Genomic DNA, 11853 nt, shown 5'->3' on the forward strand with positions numbered 1-11853 from the left:
TTTTTTCCATACAAACAAATTTTCGAACATACTTTGTTTGGAAGAACATACGTGAACAAAAATTGTCAAAAATCAACACTTACCTAGCTACTTCAAACTTGCAATTTATTATACTAAAATTTAAAAAGCTGCGTACCCAAATAAAAAAAAAAATAAAAAAATGTGAACATTATGAAATTTTGCTGAAATTTTGTTAACATTGCAGAAAAAGTTAAAATAATCCGCTAAGAATCGGCCGATTACGGCTGTGTGTGACGCTTACAAAATGTTGAGTCTTTTAATGGTTATTTTCCGTCCCTGCATATCGACAGATGACTAAACTTCCTAAAGATGGCGAAGATGTTGCGAATATTTGCATTCGCATTCGTTATGCGAAGGATTCGCATCATTTTACGCATTCGCATTCGACATTCGCATTCGCATCAAATGATACCAATGTTTTGAGAATGCGAATGTGTACATGGGCAGAGAGTCCACTCTAATATTGTTGAAATGGCTCTAATCGGCGGCATACACGGTGCGTCTGACTCCCGAGTCATTTGTGTACGTGTTGACTCGCCTTCGACTACACACACAAATTTATTTTGACAAACACATCCAAACCAACTCACCTAGAAAATAATTTTAGATTCCTCCAGCGAAAGCGAAGGCGCAGATGTAGAATCTGGAGACATTAAAAAATGTGAATTTAAAGCTCAATTGAAGGCCTATCTTAAAGAAAAACGAGCTCATCTAGGTAAAACTCCTCTCGATTGCTGGAAGGCTAAACTGAAATACGACAAATTGACATATCTGGCCCGCAAATATTTGAGCGCTCCACCCGCCAGCGTTCCAAGTGAGCAATTATTCAGTGCAGCCGGCCTTATATAAGAGCTTCTACGAAATCGCTTAATGGGGGAAAAGGCAGCAAAATTACTTTTTTGAAATATAATATGCCCCTTTTGAACTTTGACTACTACATTAAAACACTGTTTTAATAAGTTACAAAATTTTTAAGTAATAAATTCGATGACTAAGTAGCTTTTTTTATGTACATTCGCATTCGGAAAAAAATATGACATTCTTTACATCCCTAATATGTATATAAATATCATCGTTCAAAGTACAAAACCGCATATCAACAAAATGCAAAATCGCGCATGTGAGGTTGAATAAGGCCCTTATTATGAATTGCATTCGATTTTCGATCTTCGCTGGCTATCGAAGATCGAAAGTGAAATTCGTATTATGAGCTATGCAAGTGTGTTGAAAATTTCGTTGAGTATCGAATTTTTTGCCGAACAGAATTTTGCCTTCGTTGGTGTAGCGAAGTGTTAGAAAATTGTAAAAAATTTGTGATTTTCATTTGTTTTCTTTCTTTTTGGTGGCTAGACACTAATTTTAAACAATTTTTATTAATTTAATGCACTTCTAACGTCGTGAATACTAAACAAAAGCTCGAAAGGCTGGTTTTACTTATGAAAGAAAATCGCAATACTCTGTTGGCACGATCGCTGAGAACAAAATAATGGAGCTGTTTATAGGTTTAATATATTTTAAATAGATTTGGATCACAAAATTTCTTAAATATATGGTATGTGAAAATATATTCGAAAGACTGCACTTAAACTCTATTAAACGTTTTCTGCTCCTGGCCAGTTTTCTAAGCTCTCATCCTCTGACGAATCGTTCAACCAGAACTCCGTTGTACTAATTAAAATTTTTTTAACACGTTTTTATAAACTTGTTTTTATTTTATATTTATTTTTTTATTTTATTTTTTATATTTTATTTAATTTTAATTTGCACAAATTTAAATACATATGTATATATGTATAAGCTCACTATTATGTTTACTCGATTTGTAAACAAAGCTTCTCAGCGGGGCAAAAATATACTATTGTGAACAACCTCAACGAGCGAAATTCACAATAGCGCTATTCTTTATCGAATGAGCGCCATAATACCAAATGAAAATTCGTTCGATCAGCACTTTCGACCACAGTCGAAGATCGAATGCAACTGATAATAGGGGCCTAAATTATTTTCTAGAGAGTACAAACACTCATATTTCAAAATGGTTCTCGTTTTTACAAAGCAATCGCATTTCTGGCTAGTATATTTCAACGACGGAGGGATAAGGATTGAGCCAAGAGCTTGTGTAAGAAAATCCAATTTTCGGCAGCAAGTGTCAGTTTCGCGGTTTTGCAGAATTACGATACGCGTTTTTGTACTTTAAACGACGATATGTATGTATGTATGTAATATTACTTTACTGAAATTGATCAATGAAACATCTAAATATCGATGTACATATGTATGTAATATTACAGTACTTGTAGCGGAAACAATTCTTTTAATACAAAGTTATCGTTGCAGCGACTACATTGTATGTATTTAAATATTAAACCTATTTCATATTTTTTTTTCTTAATTTGCAGATAAAATATATTGTTGCCGTACCACAACCGAGTTTCCCATTAATTGCTACAATTGGTCGTCGCTATCGGTCTCTGGTCTCACGATATATGGACACAACGGATGATAGGAATGCATGCGTGAAAGCTGGCATCTCGCCCGCGTGCTATGATCAAGTACGCGATGTGCGCTCGTCATTTCGTGAAATTGATAATCATATTCATGTTTTGTTATGGAAAGCTAAAAACTGGACGTAGCTTTTGAAGAAAAAACTATGGCGATTTGTAAACTAGCATTTGGTTGGCTGCTTTATTTCAAGTTAGAAGTTTGTGTATAAATGACATAGATGTACGTACACACTTAAACCTACTTATTTATGTATGTATATTTGTTAAGCTTTGTATTCGTATCACGTGCCGTTAAGAAATAAAGACATCTACGCCGTGCGGGTGGAAATGGAAAAAAAAAAAACAAAATGAAATGTTAAGAGTCTGAGTTATTTCGCTATTAACAGTAAAGCAATTACATTTTTTAAATGAATATATGTACATATTTTAAAGTATATACCTTCCCAGCAAAAAATGGTTTAAGCAGTTGTAAGAAATAAGCAATACGCCAGCGGTGCTGCTTGGAACGTTTTTTTACATGATCTATAAGCCTTATAATAAGGTAGCTATACTCCATGTGATGCCCTATTTTATATGACCTATAAGACTTAGGCATAAGGGTGTTTCTCGGAGAGAGAGAGAGCAAACCTCATGAACTGCCGACATCAACACAGCGACATTTCGCTGTTGGTGTTCGGTGTTGAGTCAACACCCAGTGGGAATTAGGAGCACGTAATAATACCTTATTAGCAACTTACTCTTCACCTGGCAGTCATTGCCATTTCCCTGCCGAACGTCCCTTACTTTTACAAAGGCATGGCCGCCTTATGTAATTAGGAATTTAGAATGTACATTTGGTATCAGACATACTTCTGAGCCGCTTTACAAAGTAAGTTACGTGTAATGCAGAGAAGTCGCTCGGAGTAGTTCGGCGCTTGGAGATAACTTCGGCTGCACGTTACTTTGCAACTGACAACGTAATGTGTCGTTGGAGGTGTTCATTTTGTGCTTTACTAGTAGATTACGCTGGTCATGATGACAATTTTGGTACTAAAAACTGAAAGAAAACATGGCTTACCTCGTAAGGTGCTTACCTATTTTCCCAGTGGGCACATTTACATTTACATGTATGGCTGCAGCTGAGTGTGCAAAGACGCTTGATACAATTGGTTGCTACCAAGGCTGTCCGGGTTCGATCCCCATCAGACGGAACATGAAATTTAGTATTTTTTGTTTATTCTTAATTATAAAACAGCTTTCACGAAGTGTAACGTGAAGAAAACGTGTTTATTTTATATGATCTATGAGCCTTATTATAAGGATATTATACTCCATGTAAGGCCTTATTTTAAGGGCTTATGTAAGCCTTATTTTATATGGCCTATAAGACTTATAGTCGGCATTCACGGTGCGTCTGACTGGCGAGTCATTGGTGTACGTATTGCCTCGCCTTCGACTACACACAGTTGGATCATTCAGAGTCATGTCGGTGTAACTAACACATAATTATTTGCACAAACACATCAAAACCGACTCGCGAGTCAGACGCACCGTGTATGCCGCCCATTAGGCATACAGCTGATGCCACATACAACTTTTGCTTCGCTTTACGTGACAGATTCGCTTTGACAGATAAGATGAATTGTATTAAAATGTACAGAGCGTGCTACATAGATCGTTGAAGCTGCAGCACGAAGAAACATACAACCTAATTACATTGCTGATATTTCTAAAGCAAAATATATAAAATCCAAAGCAATTTTGGTGAGTAAAAAAGCAGTACAAAATTGTTTTCTTGACGTATATTGGGGCATACCTTTTGCATCTGGCGCTTTACTGGCAAAGTTATAAATGTCACGCAAATCTACAAAGTTTTATCTGGCATCAGCTTAAGTGTGTGTCTCAGAGAAAGAGAGAGAACCTTATGACCTGATGACATTAACACGGCAAAATCAGGTGTGAAATAAGCAATGTTTCATACAACTGGCTCTCGTTATAGATTTCAGACATTAAATTATAAACCTTATGATCATATAAAATAAGCTTTATAAAATGCGCAAATTTTTGGGAGGGTTGTTTATACCTACACATAAAGCGCTTTGACCCAGTTCGCTGTAATTCAAAGCGGGTACATAAACCAAATTTCAATACGCTCAGAAACTAAAAAGTTTATTGACTCGAATTTGTTTTCAAATCGGTTTTGTATTTCTCACATCTGTTAGGAAACAGGTATAAACACACCACTCATTTGACGCGAAGGGAAAATAGGCTAGTTTTCTTTATACAGCCCAGTTTAAATTTGAATTTTCATTGTAATAAATTTAATTGATTGTTCACTTCCATTACGGTCACGCGAAAGAAAACAAAAATTTTTTTTACACAGGTATAAACGTTTGAAAGAAATATGTGTTGAGTCAAATCGGTTTTGTTTTGTAAATGCGGTTCTTACATTGGTATAAACAAGGTAATATAACCATTTCATGGTCATTCCCACGACAGCCGGTTCTACGTACCGGAATGACTCGGGTTTCACCCGACCAAGGGCTGTTGTTTCGGCGATCTAACCCCGTTTAGGTCGGCGAAGTATCTCCATAGGGCAACATTCACTACGCATTCTCCTACTCAGGGCTGGCATCGAGTCAAACCCTGGGCCAGAAATATACACCTGCTGTGTATGCCGAAGACGATTACACCACAACTCCACCTCAGTCAAGTGTAATGCCTGCGAGGGGTGGAGTCACCTCAGGGTCTGCTCGGGACTACGGACACACAGACAGTGGACCACGTCTTACGTGGCCCCCTGCTGCTCAAATAGAGCAGCCTCCACGGCAAACCATAGTCCGCCCGTGCAGCCCCACACACTCACACAGCAACCACACGCAGTCGCCACTACACAACAACATAATAACACCACAGACCGTACCACAGCCACCACAGACCACATAACACACACAACCGCACCACCACCCACACGCCGCCGCCAACAACTCCTGGTTCCCCCTACAATCTGCACGGTATGTCAGACCAGAATATTCCGTAATGTGACATCAGTCAAGTGCAACACCTGCCTTGGCTGGTGCCACTTTAGGGCATGTTCAGGTCTGCGTACCACGCGAGATTGGACGGGAAATTTCGAGGGCCCGTGTTGCGCTGCTCGGTCGCAGACGTCAATTGCGACGCCCCCCACCACCACCACAGGGCGGCAATCACCTCAGCAGCACACACAGCCAACGGCGGCAAGAACATACACCTCACTCACACCCCACATCACGACACGTCTCCCGAACCACATGAAGCTCCTCCAATTCAACTGTAACGGGCTACAGAGCAAGATTGAGGAGATAACCGTCTTCATGTGTCGGCATGGTATATTAATAGCTGTGGTCCAAGAGACGAAGTTGCACAGCAATTCAACTTTGTTGAATTGCGCCGGGTACAACGTGCACCGTCGAGATCGCGAGCGAGATAATGGTGGTGGCTTAGCGTTCATCACGCACCACACCGTGCAGTATCGTCTTATCGAAGCAGACATCGACCGCAGGGATACCACCCTAGAATGTCAGGGCATCGCTATCCGGTCAGGCGATGTCGAGCTCGAAATATTTAACATATACATACCCCCTGTCACCTGCTGCCCGGCAGGATATCACCCTGATATAGGTGCGCTCCTCAGAGGTGAAAACCGTATGGTAGTAGGTGACTTTAATGCGCACCACGATCTTTTGCACTCAAGCCTGTCAAACGATCGTAGGGGAACAGACTTGGCTGAGCAGATAGACGATTCGACATTCTGCACAATGAACGACGACGCACCCACCAGGATTATGGGTAACTGCAGTAGCTCGCCAGACATCACAATAGTCAGCGCTGGTCTGATAAACAGCATAACGCGGCGACCTATGCTGACTCTAGCATCAGACCATCTACCCATAGTCATCTCGATTGATAAACCAACCGACTTTGCCTCCGCCAAACACCGGACCTATATCAACTTTTCCAAAGCTGATTGGAAAGGTTACGCGGAGTTTACTGAAAACACCTTCGCAGCGCTCCCCACACCAACCGACGTCCATCTCGGTGAACGTAAGTTCCGCAGGGCTATCACTGCTGCTGCAGCTCGCTTCATACCGGCAGGACGTATATCGGACCCACGTCCAAACTTCCATGCCGAAGCGGCTGTTCTAGCTGATGAGCGTGATAGCCTTCGTCAGGCCGATCCCGGAGATCCCCGTATCAGGGATCTCAACGCAGAGATTCGGCAACTTGTAAACGTACATAAGCGGAAGAAGTGGGAGGAGCACCTGAAGACTTGTAATTTCACCTCTGGTGTGAGCAAGCTTTGGTCAACAGTGAGGTCATTGTCTAATCCGACGAAGCACGACGACAGAGTCGAAATTTCCTTCGGCGACCATGCATGCGATGCGCGAGCTATTTTAGCCGGCAGTTCATACTGCATCCTCCGGTAGACAAAGCCAAGCGTCGAGTGACCAGAAGGCTGCACAAACTGCCAACAACTTGTGCCCCCCTTGCTTTCACTTGCGGTGAAGTTCAGGTGGACATCGGGAAGGCGAAAGCCTCCAAAGCCATGGGTCCCGACGGAATATGCATGCTGATGCTGAAAAATTTGGGTCCTGCGGGGGTAGCGTACCTAACGGAGGTCCTCAACCTGTCAATGGCCACTCTCATCATCCCAGACATCTGGAAGGTGGGGAGAGTGGTCCCACTGCTCAAATCGGGGAAACCCGCCAACAAAGGAGATTCGTATCGTCCGATTACACTCCTTTCCCCGGTAGCGAAGACACTCGAGGCCTTGCTACTCCCGTACTTCACAAACCACCTGACCCCAGCGAAGCATCAGCATGGTTTCCGTAAAGTGCACAGTACAACAACAGCACTTAACGCCATAAACACTCAGATAACTCGTGGCCTTAACCGCAACCGTCCCTGTGAGAGAACGATTCTAGTAGCGTTGGACTTGTCAAAGGCGTTTGACACCGTCTGCCATTCCACGCTGGTAGAAGATATAGAGGCCTCCTCTCTCCCACAGAGGCTCAAACGGTGGTCGGCAAATTATCTGAGTGGTCGACATTCGTCGGTAACATTTAGAGACAAAACGAGTAAGCAGCGAAAAATAAAACAGGGGGTTCCTCAGGGTGGTGTCCTTTCCCCGCTACTGTTTAACTTTTATATTTCAAAGCCCCCTCAACCACCAGAGGGAGTCTCGATTGTCTCCTATGCCGACGACTGCTCGATCATGGCGACTGGGAATGGAATTGATGACCTGTGTTTGAAAGTAAACGGCTATCTCTCCGAACTTTCTCGCTTCTTCACTGCAAAGTGTCTAGCCCTCTCCCCTACGAAATCCTCCGCGACCCTGTTCACAGCCTGGACGAAGGAGGTCAGGCTACCGCTGGGGATTCACGTCGATGACACACCAATTCCGACGGTGAATAACCCCAAAATACTCGGAGTAACATTCGACAGCCTGCTCTCTTTCTCTGCGCACTCAACCGCTATTGTCAATAAAGTACAGAGCCGCAACAAGGTCCTCAAGTCGCTAGCCGGCAGTACTTGGGGCAAAGACAAAGAAACGTTGCTGGCAACATACAAGGCAATAGGCCGGCCGGTTTTGAACTACGCAGCGCCAGTGTGGTCGCCAGGGACTAGTAGGACGCAGTGGACGAAGCTACAGACGGTACAAAATACGGCACTTAGGACAGCGACGGGATGCCTCCTGATGTCGCCTGAACACCATTTGCACGGCGAGGCGCAAATGCTCCCAGTTAAGGAGCATAACATAATGCTCTGCAAGCAGTTCCTGATCGGGAGCTACAGAAGTGGCCACCCAAACAGACAGCTGCTTGCAGAGGAGCCCTCGCCTAGGCACGTCAGGAGGCATCTATATGAACTGACGGACGAAGTCCAGAGGTTCATTAAGCAACCTCTGGACCCGACAGCGTACAGACAGGCCCTGAACGGCATTCACAGGGACTCAGTCTCGAGTTATGTAGACTCTAGACCTGTGAATGCCGTTCTAGGCATACCACCCCCGGACATAGACGAGACAGAGCTTCATCTGCCTCGGGAGACACGCACTACACTCGCTCAACTTCGCTCCGGCTACTGCAGCAGGTTAAACTCCTACTTGAGTAGGCTGAATGAGGATGTGCCGAACGAATGTCCGGCATGCGGAGAGACCCCACATGACTCGAACCATCTCTTCGCATGCCCGGAAAACCCGACAACCCTAACGGCCTTGTCCCTGTGGACAGATCCCACAGAAGCTGCACGCTTCCTAGGGTTGCCGTTAGTGGAACTTGACGACAACGACTGAGATACCAACCGATCTGGGCGGGGTTGTTGTAGCCGCTACAACAACAACAACAACCATTTCATGGTGAAATTATACCAGATGTAGCAATAAAACAGCTTCTCGCTTTAGTTTCTTAGTTTTCTTGACACACGGCTATCTTATAGACATTTTTTTCAAGAAAATTTTCAAATCAGATAGTGTCAAATATTTCTTCTCGCTCTTGCTACTACACAAGTGGGGTTACTCTGTAATGCTATGCGAAAACAAATGATTCGCGTTCGCGCAAAAACTTCTAAGTACACTCTAAAAAATCGGTTTAAAAATGCGACTTTAAATTGAGCATATTTTTGTTTATTTTTAAAATTTTTTGGTAAATGATGGATATGTATTTTTCTCGTTTACACATTTTCGTGTGTCAAAATCCTTCTTGTTAGCGGCTTTACACAATTCTACGGTGGAAATCAGACAGCAGATGTGTATTTTGTAACTTGTACACACTTTCGTAGTAAATTTACGCATACCACAGCAGCTATATTACGCTCTAAAAAGTCCGAAATTTAAATAAACTATTCGTTGAATAATCGAGCATGTAATTTTGCGAATAATAAGGTAGGAAATCAGTAACCTACCTTTTAGGTACGAAATCTACAATTTTTTTTTAGAGTGTATGTAATACATAGGGGTGATTGCCTACCTAATCGCATCTCTCTGTCGTATCGCATTAGAGAGTTGCCCCTCCCTGATATAATTTCAGCATGGAATCATTTTACAGTGCTAACAAATTTTCTTATATTTCAAGATGAAGTTATTACAAATTGTCTCTTAACTTTACTGACGTTTATAGTAAGCAAGCAAAAATAAATAAAAATACATTACTATTATTTTTCCATTGATTTGTTTTTTGTTTCAATTGATGTATTTGAAAGCGAAAGGTTGCGACTCCTTGAATATATTGAGGCGGTGCTTCTTAGAATACGCGTGTGACTATTAAAATCAAGGGCAAATTTTAATTCTTCCCTAAAGGCCTCCTTTACTGGCACCTTAAGGAATGATAAAAAAGTTAAAGTTGTGTGCTTTATTAATATCGCATTTTACTTACGCCATAGTGATTCGCCTTTGCCATAATGTAACAAATCCAACTAACGATTCCATAAATAAACGCTAGTGCACTTCCCACAACCAGAACGATGTATATCCCCATTAGGTTTTCCATTTTTAACTCGGTATCTTCGCCTCCTTGTTTACCGGACTGAAATTAAAGTGAAATATGGATATATTCATGTCAAAAATAATAGGGACACGACATTTTGACCAGTTTTGACTATTTTTCTTTTGTTTGTTTAAAGTCAATTTTTTTTTTTTATAAAAATGCAGCTCATTTTCTAACAAAAACCATGTAAGCCTAAATTTCAAACTTTGTAGAAATTTAGAAAAGTTCAGCGAAATTTTACAACAACAAAAAACTTTTATTAAGAATTTTTAGAAACTTTCAAAGTACGCAGTTTTATAGCACATTAAATTCTAGGTCAATAAAGTACAAGTTTGAAGTGACTAAGAATTCGCGTTAATTTTTGATTGTTGTTGTTGTAGCAGCTACTCAACCCTGCCTAGATCGGCTTGTCCCTCAATCGTTTTCGTCAATCTCAACTAAGGGCAGACCCAGGAAGCGTGAAATTCCCACTGGGTTAGTCCATTGGGACAGGGGAGTTAGTTGGGTGGGGTTTTGGGGGTATGCAAAGAGATGTCTCGAGTCATGGGCATGCCGGGCACTGGTTGGGAACATCTGCAGCTAACCTAATCAGGTAAGAATTTAGCCAACGGCGTGAATTCTCAGCTGTAGTCTGACCTTCGTCCAGGTGATGAAAAGGGTTGTTGAAGCTTTTTTAGGGAAACGGTTAGACTCCTTACAGTGAAGGAGCGAGAAAGTTTGAGGAAAGTTAACTTTCCAACAAAAGTCATCAACTCCATTTCTGGACGCCATTATCTAGCAGTCGTCAGCAGCATACGGCTATACTATTGTAGCGTGGAGTGGCTGAGGGTGGGCCTGCTCGAGGCACGTAATAAAGGCGGCAATACTGCTAAACTGATGAAAATTTGCAACACTGTTGCAACTGCCCAACTGACAATACCGTTGCCAGAAATTAACACCGAACGTGATACTCTAATAATTCGCGCAATACTGCGGTTGTGATTGCAACTCGAACAAGCCCGGTATCAAACGATTTTTGACAGATTCAACACTACCAGGATTGTTCTCTCACAGGAGTGGTTGCAGTTCAGGCCACGAGTTATCTGGGTGTTTATGACGTTAAGTGCTGTTGTTGTGTTGCGCACTTTACGGAACCCTGGCGTGCACTTTACGAATACCTCGCTGGGGTCAGGTGGTTTGTCTAGTGCGAGAGTAGCAAGGTCTCCCTGCCGCGAAAGGAGTGTTATCGGACGACAGGACTCTCCTTTGTTGGCCGGTTCCCCCGGTTTGAGTATTGAAACCACTCTCCCCATTTTCAGATGTCGAGAAAGACGATAATGGGCGTGGACAGATTGAGAACCTCGGTGACGTAATCTACTTTCGCAGGACCCAACATTTTCAGCATCATCATGCACTTCCATCGGGTGCTTTGGGTTTGGAGGCTTTAGCCTTCCTGATGGCTACCTGAACTTCACCGATGGTGAAGCCGCTGGCAGTTTGTGCAGACTTCTGGTCACTCGACGTTTGGCGTTGTCCACCGGAGGATGCAGCGCTGCGGGTGGGACGAAGTGTGTTCACCAAAATATATTTCGCCACTGTCGTCGCGCTTCGTTGGGTTGGACGGTAACCTCTCGGTTGACCAAAGCTTACTCACACCAGTGGTGAAGTTGAAAGTCTTCAGATTCTCCCCCCACTTCGTCAGCTTATGTACGTGCACAAGTTGCTTAATTTCCGTGATTAGGTTTCTAATAGGGGAATTTCCGGGATCAGCCTGACGACTCTCATCGGCTAGGATAGTCGCTTCAACTAGAGAATTCGGACGAGTCTCCGCGAAGCCGTTACAATGA

At 42.6% G+C, this 11853-nt stretch overlaps 1 protein-coding gene across 1 annotated transcript in view; it reads right to left on the reverse strand.

Annotated features, from left to right (window-relative positions):
• LOC118750788 (glutamate receptor ionotropic, kainate 2) overlaps positions 1-11853 on the reverse strand; it is a 46037-nt gene that overhangs the window by 19160 nt on the left and 15024 nt on the right. The gene's annotated exons all lie outside the window — the stretch shown is intronic.

The sequence above is a fragment of the Rhagoletis pomonella genome, unplaced genomic scaffold (assembly GCF_013731165.1).
Source record: "Rhagoletis pomonella isolate Grant_MI unplaced genomic scaffold, Rhpom_1.0 Rhpom_scaffold_00393, whole genome shotgun sequence".
Classification (NCBI taxonomy): Eukaryota; Metazoa; Arthropoda; class Insecta; order Diptera; family Tephritidae; genus Rhagoletis; species Rhagoletis pomonella.